Below are 17,595 nucleotides of genomic sequence, written 5' to 3' on the forward strand. Positions count from 1 at the left end.
TCTAACCTTTTTCATTCCTAACATTGGTAATGTAAAGGTAACATGGGTAACCTTGGTGTCTTCTGCTTTTGTTTTGTTCTTCATGGTCAGTCTCACCAGATAATCCATTTAATGGTTTTGGGGTTTGTTTTGTTTCTTGTTTTTATGAAGAATCAGCTCTTGTTTCACTGATTTCCTGTTTTTAACTTCATTGAATTTTATGCGTATCTTTACTATTTCTTTCTTTTTCCTTGCTTTAGATTTAGAGTCTTCATTTTTACCTGGTTATAGTCAAACTGATACAGTATGGTCCAAGGATCCTGCAATAAATCACATTGCTGGCATAAAATATCTGGCATGACCAAAAACTTCATCAGGCAGGATGGCCCAAGGATTTAGATTTTATCTCCCAGGATCTGGTCAAGGGCTAGTTTCTCTTCAGGCTTTTCTTATTCAGGATTTTAACACCCAAACTGGCTGAGTTAACCCTTTATGTACAACAATATTTCTTTGTTGTCTGGATACCATCAAGACTTTCTCTCCTTTATATTTATCAGTTTGGTTGTATAAAATATGCTTAGATTTGTGTTGTTTATGTATTTATCTTCCTTGGTGCTCTTTAAACTTTTCAGCTCTATGCTCTATCTTTGAATTTGGAAAATTATTGGTCATTATTTTTCAATCACTTCTGTATATCTGTCTCTTTTCCTTCTGGGATACCAATTATCCATGTGATAGAATGTATGTTTGCTTATACACACATGCAGTCCGAGTGATATCTATTGAACTATTTTCATATTCACTGATTCTTTCTTCACTTGTGTTGAGTCTTTTTTTTTAAGGCTATTTAAAGTATTCGTCATCCCTGTTATTATGTTTATTTCATTTTCATTCTCATTTGATTCCTATAGTTTCATCTATCTCCTGAAATTACCTACCAATTTGCATTTTATCTATGTTTTCAGTAGGACCTTTTGACATATTAATCATAGTAGTTTATGTTTCCAATCACGTAACTTCAATATCTGTGCCAAATCTAAGTCTGGTTTGTTAATCACTTACTTAGTCTCTTCTAATTGGGTTTTTTTCTTTTCACAGTTTCTTCTTGAAAGCCAGACATCTTACATAAGATAGTTGACTGGCAATACATATACTCAATGCCTGAGCACATCTTTCTTTCTGCTAGGTCTTTCTCCAAGGAGACTGAATTAATATAGTTAGGAACTGGGTGGGATTTGAGACTGGTTATAGTTGTGGTTCCTCTCAGTGCAATATGGGCTTCAGATTCCTAAAGAGCTGTCTTGTGTTTCTGATGGGCTTTTTTACCAGCACAGTAAGTAGTGGTTTTTAGGTCTTTTCACACCCTGCTTCAGTCTCTTAACATGGTGTTGGTCCTTTCCTTACCCTCTTCCAGCAATATTCCTCTTTTACTTGTTATTCAAATATGTTAGGTAGGTGATAAGAATTATAGAGGAGGAGTACAGTCTTTGAGGTTTTGAGTTAACTTTATTCTTAGGGTGTGGACTTCTTGGTTCCACTCCCTATTCCCTAGCTTTATTTTTAGGATCCACTCATAATCTTGCCCTTCCCAAAAGCAGGGTTGTTTTTTTTTCTATTTTTTCCCCAGCTATAAGTTTTTATTTTAATTTTAACTTTTTATTTTAATCCCAGTTAGCTAACATACAGTGTTATATTAGTTTCAAGTGTACATAGTAGTAATTCAACATTTCCATGTAATACCCGGTGCTCATTTTTATGACTGAATAACACTCCATTGTGTGTGTGTGTGTGTGTGTGTGTGTGTGTGTACATATGTATCTACATACATACATACACATCGTCTTTATCCCTTTATCAGTGGACACTTGGGCTGCTTCCATATCTTGTCTATTGTAAATAATGCTGCTATATACATAAGGGTGCATGTATCTTTTTAAATTAGTGTTTTTTATTTTTTATGTAAATAGTAGTGCAATTGCTGGATCATAAGGTAGTTCTATATTTAACTTTTTGAGGAATCTCCATATTGTTTTCCACAGTGGCTGGACCAGTGTGCATTCCCACCAACAGTGCAAGAGGGTTGCCCTTTGTCTATACCCTTGCCAACACCTGTTGTTTCTTGTGTTGTTGATTTTGGCCATTCTGACAGGTGTGAAATGATATCTCATTGTAGTTTTGATTTGCGTTTGCCTGATGATGAGTGATGATGAGCATCTTTTCATGTGTCTGTTGGCCAATTGTATACCTTCTTTGAATAAATGTCTGTTGATGTCTTTGTCCATTTTAAGTTGGATTATTAGTTTTGGGTGTTTTTAAAAGCTTTCTGATTGCTGTGACTAGGACTTCCAGTACCATGTTGGCTAAAAATGATGAGCATGGACATCTTTGTCTTGTTCCTGATCTTAGGGGAAAAGTCTCTTTTTCTCCCATTAAGGATGATGTTAGCTGTGGGTTTTCCATATGTAGCCTTTATTATGTTGAGAATCATTCCCTTTTAGCCTATTTTTTAGAGTTTTTATTATGAATGGGATGTTATACTTTATCAAATATTTTTCTGCATCTATTAAAATAATCTTATGGTTCTTCTCCTTTCTCTTATTGATGTGATATATCACATTGATCGATTTGCAAAAGTATTGAATCACCCTTGCCACCCAGGAATAAATCCCACTTCATCATGGTGAATGTATTAAAACAATACATGTTTTAATGTATTGTTAGATGCGGTTTGCTGGTATTTTGTTTAGAATTTTTGTATCTATGTTCATCAGTGATATTGGCTGCAGTTTTCCTTTCTAGGGTATTAGGGTAATGCCCCATAGAAGGAATTTGGAAGTTTCCCTTCCTTTTCTATTTTGGAATAGTCTGAGATGAATAGGTATTAACACTTCTTTAAATGTTTGGTAAAACTGAAGCTATCTGTCCTGTACATTTGTTTGGAGTTTTTTGATAACTGATTCAATTTCTTTGCTGGTTATCAGTCTGTTTAAATTTTCTGTTTCTTCTTGTTTCAGTTTTGGTATTTTATGTCTCTAGGAATTTATTCTTTTCTTCTAGGTTGTCCAATTTGTTGCCATATAGTTTTTCATCATCTCTTACAATTGTATTTCTGTGGTATTGATTGTTATTTCTCCTCTCTTATTTGTGATTTTATGTGTTTGAGTTCTTTCTCTTCTTTTTCTTGATACATCTGCTAGAGGAATATCAATTTTATTGATTTTTCCAAAGAACCAGCTCCTGGTTTCACTGATCTGTTCTATTGTTTGTTTTTTGTTTGTTTGCTTTTTAGTTTCTATACTATTTATTTCTGCTGTAGTCTTTATTATTTTCTTCCTTCTGCTGCTTTTAAATTTTATTTGTTGCTCTTTTTCTAGCTTCTTTAGGTATAAGGTTAGATTGTTTATTTGAGATTTCTCTTGGTTCTTGAGGCAGACCTGTATTGCTATAAACTTTCCCCCTTAGAACTTCTTTTGCTGCATTCCAGGGGTTTTGAACTATTGTGTTTTAATTTTAATTTGTTTCCACATACATTTTTATTTCTTCATTTATTTCCTGGTTGACCCGTTCATTGTTTACCAGCATGTTATTTAGCCTCCATGAATTTGTGGTCTTTCCAGATTTTTCTTGTGGTTGACTTTTATCCCAGCTGTCCGTTTTGACCAATGTCCTACGTGCAACAATGCTTGCTGCCATCACTTCACTCATTGAGGCTTTCGTTCCATAGTAGAAACATGGGAAAAGGATCCAGTTGGAGCTTGTGTCCTTCCTTCACAGCTGCTGTTTCCCTTCTTTAGTTTGTATCACAACAAATTCTTCTAATGTCTCATTCCAGTCCTTACTGGAAGAGCTTCGTGAAGGAAGACCCTGCAGGAAGATGCAGACTTCCCCAATTTCTCTGGATGCCAGGGTCTGGCACGGACCCATCTGCTTGAATTTTACTTTTATCAGTTTGTCAGCTATTGTAGCTGAACTCTTAGCAACTTTTGGTTGTTTCTACCCTAGCTTGGTGTGTATTTGCACCATTTCTCCTCAGATTTGGGATCATGATGTTAGTCTGGCTAACTTTTATTGTAATCCTGGGAGACAACCTCCTTCCTGCTTTCTATATCTTGGCAGTAAGCCATAAATGAGGCCAGTGAAATATTAGCAGAAGTGAAATATTAATAAGTGTTTAGTTGCTGGTACTTGACCTGCCAGCCTACTCTAATCCTGCTGTAGTGATCTAGGAAGTATACATTTGTATAGCAGAGCCACTCAAATGAAAGAATTTTTTATATTCATAATAGACACTGTGAGTGATAAAACTTCATTTTAACCCACAGATACTGTGAAGTTTTTTTATCACAACAGCAGCATCTAGCACGTCCTGACTAATAGAGCATTTAAGCTAGGTTGTCTGAGATCACAACAAAGGCACAGATAGTAGAATGGGACAGAGAGAAAGATACATGTATAGCATATAGGAGGAAAGAAAACCCATAGGCATTAAGAACTTTGTTTAGGCACATGGAGTTCTGGGGAAGAAGCAGGAATCCAATTATTAGGAACCAATGTGTAAGACAAAGACTAACAGAGTTAATGAAATAATTGTAGAAATTTAATTATAATAAAACTTCAGGCAAGGTCAAAATACATTGCCTAGAAAATGGAAACAAAGCAAGAACAAGTCACTCAGCAAAACTGACTCAGTGTGAGTAGTGAGTTATTGAGTTCCTCCTGATTCTCAGCATCTTGGACAGATCTCTTTCTAGAGCAGTTTAATTAGCCCCAGCATCTAGGACCATAAGAGTGTGCCATAGGATGCCAAATAGTTGTTACAACCTACAACATGACTAAGAGCCTCTGTTGGAGGAAAAGTCCCTTCAATGACAGAATATATCATCATGATCAAAATGCCATCATGAACTTCTCCTTCTGTGGCAAACAGCTTGAATGCTAAGACACTGCCACCCACATCCATATGTCTCAGTATACGCTCTGCCAAGGTATCTGCTTGCCATTTGCTCTGTCTCTCCAATGCCAAACACCCAGGTGAAGAGTGAAAGATTCAGTCAGTGTATCTAAACATCCAGATGTTTGGCACCAAGTAAGTAAAATATCTGGATACGTGACAGAGTTTCTCACTTTTTCATCTGGCTGTTTGGCGTCACTTAGCACAAACCATTGTGTAGACTATAAGGACTAAGAAAATATAAAACATTGTCACACATTAGCACATTTTTTTCTAAAGTATTGGAGAATGATAGCCTTGAAATGGGCTTTAGGAGACCTTTAATCTAACTTTTCCCAAAATGTATTTGTGGTATTTCTGTAAGTAAACCAAGAGAACTCCAGAAAATCCTGTTTCTTATCTGGAAAGATTAACCTCTGCTCTCTGGTTTTAGGTTATAGACATGCATACAATTTCATTCAAAAAGCACTTGTTGGGTGATTCCTTAAATAAGATACATTCTCAAGGAGCTTACCTCAGTCTAGTAGAATGGAGAAGTAAGGCAGCAACAAGGGAAATGGAGAGAAAGGGTCTATTTAGAAATATTTAAGACTGAGTCAAGAGGACTTGGTAACTGGTAGAAAATTATCTGCCACTGCTTGCGCATGTCTTAGTACTAGGCATATGGTAGGTACATACCAACCCCCCTGCCTTTTAATCAGCATAAAATTCAACATATAGGCATTGTTATTCCTCTTGTATGGCCAGTTTAGAGGGATTAAGTGTCATTTCCAGCATTATGTCACTTGAGTATGCAGGGGATGGTTTGCAAAATGACCTTTTGCCCCTGCACTTCCTGCACTGAATTGCTTTGCCTCCCTTCAAATTTCTGAAACAAAGCTCAAGTCTTCAGTAGTTTAATCTTGCCACCCCAGGGAATGATCAGACCCTGGAGAAGGCCTAGATCCTGATGCATTTGGGTATTTCTCCAAATGGAATTTAAATGGCTCAAGAAAGATAAGCCAGCCAAAAGAAAGTCATAATACATAAAAAGAATGATTGACACTAATAGGTGGAAGAGAACTCAGCCTTCAACAGAAAACCAGAGAAAATGGAATAGGCATAGATGTTAAGAGCAAGAGAAAGAGTTATTCAGATAGAACAGGATTGTTTCTTAACCAAGAAAACCCATTTCCCACCTTAAGGGTGTCAGAGAAAAACAATACTGTGCTTAGATAAGGAAAGATTTTATTCAAAGAGACTACTGTAATAGGGAAAATATTCCAATCTAAAGGTCTGCAAGTGTCTCAGAAATCAGCATATGTTCACCATACCTCAACAAAGCGGTTGAAAAAAAAAAAGGATAAAAAACGCTTTTCTTTTATAAGGCTAGGTCATTAAGACTAGTGGGAACTCACTCGTAAAGGGACTGGTCAGAACAGAGCAAGGGAGAACATGATAGAGGAGTCAGATGGGAAACACTTTGGCTGTGGTCAGTTGAGTCTAAGGATGAGCTGTTAAAGGGAGATGTTCTCGAGGTTAGTGCTTCCTCAATCCTGGGGGACAACCAGAATTCTGGGATCTCAGAGAGAAGTCTGACTAAAGTTTGGTCGAGCCAAGCCAGAGGGTAAGAAGTGGGCAATTGCAAACACTTGATTAGGAGATGTCTGTAGTATTGACCTCTGAAAAAATCATATATTTTGTCTGCCATATTTTACTTTCTGTGCCTTTGTTCTTACAGGGCAGGTTCATTCATGCCTCTTTTTAATGCTTCTAAGATTATGAAACCCTGTTATTAACTATAACATGCAGGATCCTAGTTGCTCAACCCTGACCTCACCCGACTGCTGAACCAAATTTCCCTGGATGGAGACATAAATGATCTACCCAACTTTGAGGCCTGCTCGGCTCCTGCTCCATTATAGAAGGTGGGCCCAGGCTGGCTTGTGGATCCTCGTGAAGTTAATTTTTTTTTTTTTTTTTTTTTTTTTTTTTGTGACCAAGCCTTGGCACAGGAAGCCCTGCTGGAATTACATTTCCTGGATTTCAGTTTGAACCAGAACATTCCTCAGATCTACTCATTTTGGTTCTGATGGAGCAACTTTTTGAAGTGGAAATTCTGAATCCTTACCTCTGACCTGTTATGAGACTCAATGACCCACTCCTGAATTCCTTGGAAGGCTTACTTTAAAATGTAAATGATTTCAGAGTAGACAGTGCATGTTGCCTCTTCCTGTTTCTGGTAAGAGATAAGTGGTTCTTTTGACCACTGGAATCTTGCTTTAAGCATTCCAAGTTTGATGCAGTCTATGATCTTTACAGTAGATAAAACCAAATCTCATCTCTACCATTAGTTTTTAAAACCAATACTGGAGATATTCAGTAAAAGTTCAGTTATTAAAATGAAGATTTTATTCTGCAATATGAGTGAACTGAAAGGTGCAACAGAATTTGTAGATTTCCTTTATATTATGGTTTCTTTTTTGTTGTATTTTAGAGGAGTTACAAAAAGACAGGAAACTGCTTGAAGAACAGTTTATGATCTCTTTAATGTAGCTCCTCCTCTCCTATCCTGAGGGTATTTCTCTACATCTTCTCCTTATTTCTAGCTTTTACCATGATAATTGTTCATTGTAATCCAAATTCCTCTTACAGAGATTAAATTATATCCCCAAAGAAGGCAAGACAGTTCCTGGGGACTGCATCAGTCAAATCATTTTGGATTAATGCTGTTCTTACAAGTGCAGTATGCAAGGTATAATGAAACACAAGGGGTCTTGATAATTTGCTGCGGTATACCAAAGGCCACCACAGATACCCCAGAAGTGAAGACTTGAAATTTTCAAAGCTCAAAAAGACAAATTGAAGAAACACTTTTTATATCTAAAAAAAAAAAACACTATGATTAAAATGTGTGTCTGGATTACTGGCAACAATTTTAATTTCCTGGGTTTGTCAAAGAGAGAGATAGAGAAAGAGAATAAAGTAATACATGAAATGAACATCATAATGTCAGGATGTGGTCATGGATAAAGCTATTGGCAGTGACTCAGGCCTGAGTAAAGTTAAGGAGAAAAAAAAAAATAACTGACATAAATGGTTTGGTGTTTTTCTTCTGTAAATGAATCATTAGAAAACCATTGAAAAGTTCCTCTCCCACAGCCCACCATATATTCTTCCTGAGTCTGTGATGCCAGAGTGCATCTTATTTACTGTTCTGGGTATTCAGACCTATCATTTTATAAGGGAAAACCATGTCTGAAGTTGATCAAGAGTGAATAGTCGTTACCTAGGAAACACATATAATTCCTACCCCTATTGTGTACTTTATTTTAAATGAGGAATCGTACCCTTCTCAATTATTTGGTGAGATGGGAAAGTGGTAAACAATGCTGTAAATCTCTAGAATTCACTCTATGGTAATAGCACATTAAACACTTGGGCAACTAGAATCCACACAGCCACACAGAACTGATTCTATAAGGATCATGAACACAACAAGGGAAGGAAATTGACTACTCAGCACCAGTACCGCTCTGCGTATTATCTAACTGTAGGTAGCCTACGTTAGCTGTGCTATGGACATCTCCCGCTGAGTCAGAAATAGATACCAGTTCCTAAAGTTGATAATAATTGACAAAGAAAAAAATTGTGCTGCAAATGACAGGATGCCTCAGAGGATTATCAAATGTATTATCTTGAAAAGATTGGATTTTCACAAGACTATCAAATGGGAGGAGGGAAATAAAGAGAGGAGGAAAACTAAGACAGTTAATTGAATTTGCAAGACACATTGACTGTGACAAGGAGAAAATCAAGGAAATTACACGGATAACTCAAGGAAAAAAGGACACCCTTTCTTAAAGCCTTGAATGTTCAATTTATAGTTTATAGTTTTATGTAAGTGTGTGAGAGAAAGAGAGAGAAAGAATATAGTGAGTTTTGGAACTACCTTAATATTTTTTTAAAGAATTAAACATTTCTTTTCATGTTTATTTATTTTTGAGAGAGAGACGGGGCATGAGCTGGGGTGGGGCAGAGAGAGAGGGAGACACAGAATCTGAAATAGGCTCCAAGCTCTGAGCTGTCAGCACAGAGCCCAACATGGGTCTCAAACTCACGAATGTGAGATCATGACCTGAGTCGAAGTCGGAAGCTTAACTGACTGAGCCCCCTGGGCGCCCCTTGGAACTATCTCAATGTTAATGGTAATGGAACCAATACTCTTCTCGCCAGGGCTTTATTCAAATGAGAAAAATGCTCTATATATTTGTGTAATGAAGTGGAAAGAGTATGGTCCTAGGAGTTAGGGAAACTGTACTTTGCTGCTCACTAAATGTGTAACTTGGCCAAGTCAGTTATATTTAAAATTATGTTTTCCTGCTTTGAAATGGCCCACATCACCTTTTTATTAATTTGACTTGGAAGCCAGATTTTCACATAGATATCTAGTATTGGGTCAGATTGAAATCCAGCCACATAACCGATTTTAAGCATTCTCAACTCTACCGTCTAAAACTGCCTTTCCCTCTAACAATTTGGATTTCTATTAAAAAAGAAAAGTTTAGAAGTGAGATTGATGGATCATATGGTAGTTCTATTTTTATTTTTTGGCAGAAACTCCATTCTGTTTCCCATAATGTCTATGTCAATTTACATTCCAATTACATAAAATTACACACAATGCCAATTTACATCCCAATTACATTGCAGTGCACAAAAGGTCCCTTTTCTCCACATCCTCACCAACACTTGTTATCTTTTAACTTTTCGATAAGAGCCATTTTAACAGGTGTGTGGTGATGTCTCACTGTGATTTTGATTTGCATTTTTGGATGATTAGTGAATTTGAGGGATCTTTTCATCTACCTCTTGGTCATTTATATGTCTTCTTTGGAAACGTGTCTATTCAGGTTCTTTGCCAATTTTTTAATCACGTTGTTTAGTGTCTTAAAGCACTCCATTCAGAGACCCTAATAAGAAGCATGTGCCGCACGTCCTGCCATGCTTTCTCTGCTTGCACCCTGCATTGGCCTCCCTGCTCAAGGTGCGCTGGGAACCTCGTCTAGGACTTGTGAGTAACAGATAACACTGTTTGATTTGCAGTCTTTTGTGGAACATGGCTCATCACTGATACCCCAGTGCTCTATTTAAATGTTAATTTCACAAAATCACAGCAACATACAATAGAATTTTATTCAACGTAAAAAAAGTTTTAATGTTTATTTTTGAGAGAGAGAGCGAAAGAGTGAGAGAGAGACAGAGAGAGAGAGAGAGCATGAGCATGGGAGGGGCAGAGAGAGAGAGAGACATAGAATCCAAAGTAGGCTCCAGGCTCTGAGCTATCACCACAGAGCTTGATGTGGGGCTTGAACTTATGAACTGTGAGATCATGGCCTGAGCTGGAGTTGGACACTTAACTGCCTGAGACACCCAGGTGCCCCAGAATTTTATTTAACTTTAGAAAGGAGAAAATCCTGCCATTTGTGACAACGTAGATAAACCTTGAAGACATTATGCTAAGTGAGTTAAGCCAGATAAATGTGTGATCTCACTTACAGGTGGAATCTTAAAAAAAAAAAAAAAAGATTGAACTTACAGAAGTAGAGGTAGAATGGTGGTTACAGGTAGGGGGTAAGAAATGTTGTTCAATGGGTACAAAGTTGCAATTATGTAGGATGAGTAAGTCTAGAGGCCTAATGTACAACATGATGACTATTGCTAATACAACATTGAATACTGGGAAGCTGAAAGGTACTCTAATTACATACACAAAAAGGTAATTCTGAGAGGAAATGATATGTTAATTAGCTAAAGTACAGTAATTATTCCACTAGATATAGGTATATCAGGTCATTATGTTGCACATTTAAAATACACACAATTTTTATTAAAATAAATAAAAAGAAAAGGAAATACAATAATTTTGGCAACAGCTGCCTATTGATGATGTGAGTCATTACAACTGTTCTATTAATTGAAATGAAGAAAGCAATCTATGTTTCTCACTGTAATATTAGTACATCACTATGTATATATCCCAAATAATACTTTTTGGTGATAATTTCAGTAAGAGCTTAGCCTGAGACTTTATCCTTCAAACTTAATGTGACATATCATGGAAGTCAGCCTTAATTTTCTTGAGCTGTCTATGGATCTAATAAAATAAAATCAACTCCAATATCTTACATTTGCCTCCTTCCTATTAAGCTGGTCCTCGTGGGAATTACAAAGATATCGTGGAAATCGTCCTGAACCAGTTAATAATAAAAATCTTTTTCCCTGAAGAAATTAATATAACATTTGGGGTACAATTTATTATTACATATTCATTTCAGACGGAGCAGCAGGCAGCCTCAAGTAGAGTTTTATGATAGTATCCTCAAAGTCCTGCCTGCTATTACTGCTCAGAACCTACATGCTTAATTCTTATTACACGTCAATTATCTGCACACTTTGAAATAACCACCTAATGCATCAGTTAATTAAATTTAATGTCAGCATGTAAATGACTGAGAATGTCATTTAAAAATTTTACTTATAGATGTTTTCTTTATTTGATGAATCTTGGATCATCATAGATGAAAATAAAACTACATAAAAGGGAAGCACATACTGGCCTATAAAATATTGACATTGAAGAAAATGTCCTTAAATACATAGAAATACCAGTCCTTATTTTCTGTAAAGACTACTCATTGTTCAGCATAGAGGGAAAAACAAACAAGAAAATATTAGCTAATAGCAAAAAAGAATCAGACTTCATATCCTTGCACTAATGTACAATTCTTCAATGGGTTTACTAGTTATCCAAACTGAAATATCACTCCTCTGTAGCCTGGATGAAAGGCCAATTTACCTCTAATTATTCTATTTAAGCAAGAGTGCAGTGGGCTCCTAGTTAGAATATTTGAAACCCATAGTGAAATCCGGGTCTGGTTTTGAGCAAAGAAAAAGGGCTTCCAGAGATGCTGCGACACCCAGCAGAGATCACTGCCGGGAGTGTGCAGGCGTCTGTTGGAGCAAAATCGGGCGCCTGACCAGAATCCAGGGATTACTCCAGTCATAGGACCCAATGCTTTTGGCTCTAACAAGTGGTGAGACTACTAGAATATTCTCTGACATAGTCCTTAAGATTCTTTCCTCAAGATTCAAGAGAAAAGTCACGTAATCCAAGAAAACTGATCATGAGTCTCCATATGGGAATCCATTAACACGAAGGCAACATCTGTGGCAGTGAGAGAAGCTAGACTGATGTCAATGAAGACAAGTGTCAGGTGCTGAAAGAGGGATACCACACAGCAGAGTGGCCAGTATCCCATGCAAGAAAGTTAAAAACTGCCAAGGAGAAGACACAAGGCACCAAGAACTCTACTAGGGAGAGGAAGACGGTTTGGGGATGTGGATTCCACTGGCTTGTCATATCCAAAGATATGAATTGGGGTCAAAGATATTTTAGTTTTACTTGTTAAAATTTTAAAAAATATTTATTTATTTCTGAGAGAGAGAGAGAGACAGTGCGAGCAGGGGAGGGGCAGAGAGAGAGGGAGACAGAATCTGAAGCAGGCTCCAGGCTCTAGCTGACAGCACAGAGCCCAAAGTGGGGCCTGAACCCACAAACTGTGAGATCATGACCCGAGCTGAAGTCAGACTCTTAACTGACTGAGCCACTCAGGCACTCAAAAGATACTTTAGTTATATGCACCTTTCTAGAATATCTAACTCTCTATTATATTTACTTATCTTGCTCCATTGGATTAAAACACTGGGAAGGCAGGGCTGAGTTTTAAGGATTATCTGAAATATTTGTCAAATCAGGAGGCCCGCAGAACTCTCTCTCTCCCTCAAAAGATTTAGTATGGCAACACTAACATATGGAAGCACATATCTTGGATGAAAGATTCAGCTTCTGGCTATCACTTCTTTTTTCGTAGCTGCATACCATTAAGTGAAATGAAATTTTAAACAAGTCACCCCAAGAAGCAACAGCTTTACAAACTGTTTCTACTGACTGTCCTAGCAGTAAAAAGCTGCCCAGAGGGGCCCTCTCACCAATGAGATGCTCCTTCTTCAGACATACCAAGCAAGCCAAGAAGCTGTGAGCTAGTTTTAACTCCTTTCTCTCTGGTTCCAGGAGATAATATCAATTTACAGCTTGTTGAAGAAACCAGGGGCCTGAGCCTTTGTTCTCTGCAGGCTCCCAAATACCCCTAGCATAAAATAACACTGTCAAGGAGGAAAGTTAAGAAATCCTAAAAACATTTATGGTTTGTTTTTAAAATTTCAGGCCTTATGTAAAACTCTTCTGAGCTCTGCTACCCAGAACAAGCTGACTTCTCCATGGATGAATACAGTAATCCCCGCCCCCTTATCTGGAGTTACTGTTACCTGCGGTCAGCTGGTCAACCAAGGTCTGGAAACAGCGGATCCTCCTTCCGACATAGCATCAGAAGGTAACAGTAGCCTAAAGCTATATCACAATGTCTACATCGTTCACCTCCCTTCTCTCATCACAGAGGGATTTTATCATCTCACATAATCCCAAGAAAAAGGTGAGTACACTACAATAACATTATTTAGAGAGAGAGAGAGACATAACTTTTATTGCAGTAGATGGTTATAATTATCCAATTTTATAGTTAGCTATTGCTGTTAATTTCTTACAGTGACTAATTTATAAATTACACTTTATCATAGGCATGCATATATAAAGAAAACATGGCATACATAGGGTTAGGACCATCTGTGGTTTCAGATTTCTTCTGCAGGGGTCTTGGAACAGACCCAATGCCAGGTCCTCTCCTTTGAAGAGAAATTAAAAAAAAAATTCATTGTCATTCATTCGTGATCAAGACCCACTCTTCTGCCAGAGGTCATCCTAGATTATGTTTCTCCTTCCAGGTCACACTGAGGTGAAAGAGCATTTGGTAGCCCCAGGGCCTGAGTCTTAATGGTAAAGTGGAGATGGTCATCTAAGCATCTAAATATCTATTCACTGGGGACCTAAATACACGGGAAACAGAACACACTCAGAACATATGACTTGGAGGATGAGTGATTATTGTTTGTTCTCAAGTGTCATGTATACATTTCCTAAATTCCTGCCATTCATTTGGCTGAATTTTTATTTTTAATTTGTCTCTAATGTTGGAGTTATGCAATCTTTGTGTATATAAATTATGACTGACATGAAAACAATATTTGAGCTGTGTAGGTTTATTGGGTAGAGAGTCCCAATTTAGGAAAACATCCTTTGTATAAAATGTCTGTGATCAGTAATTCTTTGTCAGATGTCAACCTCATGCATAAAACATCTTACATATGAATAATTGGTGGCACGTTCAAATGGCCTTTAAAATAATTTTCTTCTCTTTTCTTTGTCTATTCCAATCTTCTTAATTTTTTTCCAAATAAAATAGGCACCCAATTTGTTTTCCGTGAAATTACTCTCCAGACTCTTCAAATGTATTCCACTCCGAGCTGTCCTCCTGGAGTATTCATTTAGCTCTGAAAGCAGCATTCATCTGATTTGTCTGTGCAATCATTGTTTCAGATGAGCGCATTCCCAAGGACAAATTTAAAAGCATTAATGCAGCTTTATATCTTTGAAGTGGCCTACTCTGTCGCAGGCATTCGGCATTATGGAGCTCTCTGGTCCAGCTGTCACATGCTCAGTGAGTACCTCCAAGTTTTATTCTGCTTTCACAAGAGCACTGCACCCTTTGCTCTCAGTATGTTATGGAAGGTGCTTCTCCAAGGAAGTGAGCAGGGAATTCTAGAGAGAAGGGAAATGATTCCAGCTGGAGAAAGCTTCGTCAGTTTCCCAGTCTTAGTGAAGTCACTATTTCATGGAAGTGATGGTGAATCTTGCTGTTTACAAGGTTGAAAGCAAACATTTAATAACGGGTATATGGAGTTAAGCTGACATGCTCCGTATGTCTGTGTGTGTGTGTGTGTGTGTGTGTGTGTGTGTGTGTGTGTGTGTGGTGTGATATGTGTAAACATGTGACTTTTATTTCAAAATCAAGTGATTCCTAGTTAAAAGTGACTCACTTGTGTAGTACACTATATTAGAAATAAGACTTGATAAGTCTGCATTTGCTAAGAAGTGCTTCTTACGAACTCTAAGAAACATATCTTGAGTATAATTTTCAGGCAGCCTCATCCTGTTCACATTGCCTTTCTTAACAGTACCTGAAAAGGTTTTTTGACTCAAGATTTTATAGCAACAAAAAAGATGAGCTGAGAATGATTGAACCCACTCTGCAGCTTGAACTCTGGTGCTTAATAAACATTTAACTTAACATCAGGCAACAACTAGAATTCATACAGGCAGGATTTTATTGTGATCCCTGAAAAAACAGAAGACAGTCTTAGGCACCTGAGGTTTTGAAATGTGTGTGTCTTTTTTTCCACAAAACTTCTCTTTGGACTGTGTTGTTTTATTGGAACTTGCTTTCTATTTCCTGTGTCTCCAGATATAGAACCAGGACTTAGAGAAAAGGACATGATGTTAAAAAGTGTGACATTTGGAATCAACCACTTGCTCTATCTCCTACCACTTGTTAGAATCAGGCAACCTACTTAACCTCTCTGACTTTCAGTTTATTTCTCTATAAAACAGGGATAACAACATGTCAGTTATTTGAAACTCACCATATTGTTAGGACATCAGAATAATTCTCTCAAGGAGCACAGATAGTCTTGCTACACAGTATGTCTCTAACACAACACAGGACACTGTGATGCCAGACCAAAAGATGCTCATTCCTCTGTCGTATGTGATTACAAACTGTTCTAAATCAATGTAAACCATCTGGTTTATGCCACTGAGAGATCCCTTTCATCGAATAAACTAAACATTTTGATGTATATGAATGTTTGCTGCTCCTTCATAACCTTTTTACCATTGTTATAAAAGTAAGTCTCAGACCAAATTCTATATTTACATGGAAATATACTAATTAAGCATGTAGTAGCAAGCAGGCATGATGTTGTTAAAGTTTGATAATGACCCAGCTCAATGTCTTCTTAAAACAAATAATACCTGATATGAATAAGTCACTAGAAACAGACATAGCAGTACTTCAGAGCTTGATTTTGTTACCTTTATAAATTAACATCAGGCAAAGAAAAAAAAGTCTGTCATTGAAACATTAGACTCAAATCCATTTGGCAATCTAGCCTTGGGTGACATCCCATTATGGGTTCAATGTTTGTATCCCTCCCCACTAATTCATATGCTGGAGCCCTATTCCCAAAGAGGTGATATTTGGAGGTGGGACATTTGAGAGGTAATAAGGGTTAGATTAAGTCATGGGGGTGGCCCCTTCACAATGGGGTTAGAGCGCTTATAAGAAGAGAAATACAGAGAGCTCTCTCTCCATGCATAGCTACTGGGAAAAGTCCATTTGAGGACACAGCAAGAAGGCAAGCTGGCTGTACGTGAGGAAGACAGCGCTCATCAAGAACAGAATCTGTCAGCACCTTGGTCTTGGACTTCCCAGCTTCTAGAACTGTGAAAAATGCCTGTTGCTTAAACCACTCAGTGGTTTTACTCAGTATTTTGTTAGAAGAGGTTATGCTGACTAAGATACACCAAAGGGTACAGGTGACAGAGTTCATAGATTGTAATTCCTCATTTAATACAAGTGTTAAGTGCGGTTCCCTAATTCTTGAACCAATATATTGCATTATGGTCATTTCACAATTGAGAACTTATTTCTACCAACCATTATGCTGATTAACAAGCCACTAAACTCACCAATTAAAATCTATTTTTGAAATTAATTATGCTAATTAGCCATGCATGTGGAATTTCATTAAATATAAGGATAGATGAAGGTCAGTTTCTCAAGAGGGGTGCTATTTTTTCTGTAATACTGGCTGACTACAGATAGAGTGTGGATTTTTTTAATTTTAATGAATAACAGTCTGACAATCCTAAAGTGAAGTGAAAACCACTAATGTATACTTTGATATCCCATTTTATGCTGAAGAATTAAAAAGTTTTATTTACATTTATTTATTTTTGAGAGCCAGAGAGAGGCAGACCACAAGTGGGGGAAGGGCAGAGAGGGAGGGAAACACAGAATCCGAAGCAGGCTCCAGGCTCTGAGCTGTCAGCACAGAGCCCAACATGTGGCTTGAACCCACAAACCATGAGATCATGACCTGAGCCGAAGTCAGATGCTAAACCAACTGAGCCACCCAGGTGTCCCTGTGCTGAAGAATTTTAAAGGTAAGTTACCAGCATCATGACATCAGGTATCTCATCTTTTCTTTCTGCCTCTCTTTCTCTGACCTATGGTTTCTATTCCATTTTTCTACTGAAGGTAGAAACCAAGTTAGTTCTGGGGGCAAGCTGATTCCTCTTGAATCGGTAGCAGCAGCTCATACCTGTTCACACCCTCACACAACATTTGCAGAAGGCATGACACTCTGTTACTTCTTTTTACCAGATATAGCCCTCTGGATTCACCCCCTTGGGGTTTTTATAGTTCCACAATTCCATGATTACTACGTGTGGCCTATAATGCCCTTGCATTGGTTCACCTTGCCTTATCCTCTAGGATAATAAAGGCAAATGTATGGGGGGAAATTAGAATTTTCTAGGCTAAGGAATACAGAGCAGTTGTCTGCCACACATAGCCTACACATGGACTACACATATGATAAATCCTAAA

The 17,595-nt window shown here is 37.6% G+C and overlaps 2 long non-coding RNA genes across 3 annotated transcripts in view; both read left to right on the forward strand.

Annotated features, from left to right (window-relative positions):
- The window catches only part of LOC115277038, a 25,129-nt gene extending 18,017 nt beyond the window's left edge, over positions 1-7,112 (forward strand). Inside the window, exon 3 of the long non-coding RNA XR_003902184.1 lies at positions 6,914-7,112. This is a non-coding gene — a long non-coding RNA (uncharacterized LOC115277038). The remainder of the gene's footprint in view (positions 1-6,913) is intronic.
- Positions 7,113-13,203: 6,091 nt separating this feature from the next.
- On the forward strand, positions 13,204-16,529 carry LOC115275679. 2 transcript variants are annotated; one of them, XR_003901688.1, is made up of 3 exons: positions 13,204-13,461; positions 14,463-14,583; positions 16,303-16,529. It is a non-coding gene; the product is annotated as an uncharacterized LOC115275679 (long non-coding RNA). The 2 variants fall into 2 exon arrangements; XR_003901689.1 differs by lacking the exon at positions 16,303-16,529 and adding an exon at positions 15,534-15,737.
- The last annotated feature ends 1,066 nt before the right edge of the window (positions 16,530-17,595 follow it).

The sequence above is a fragment of the Suricata suricatta genome, chromosome 13 (assembly GCF_006229205.1).
Source record: "Suricata suricatta isolate VVHF042 chromosome 13, meerkat_22Aug2017_6uvM2_HiC, whole genome shotgun sequence".
NCBI classification, from domain to species: domain Eukaryota; kingdom Metazoa; phylum Chordata; class Mammalia; order Carnivora; family Herpestidae; genus Suricata; species Suricata suricatta.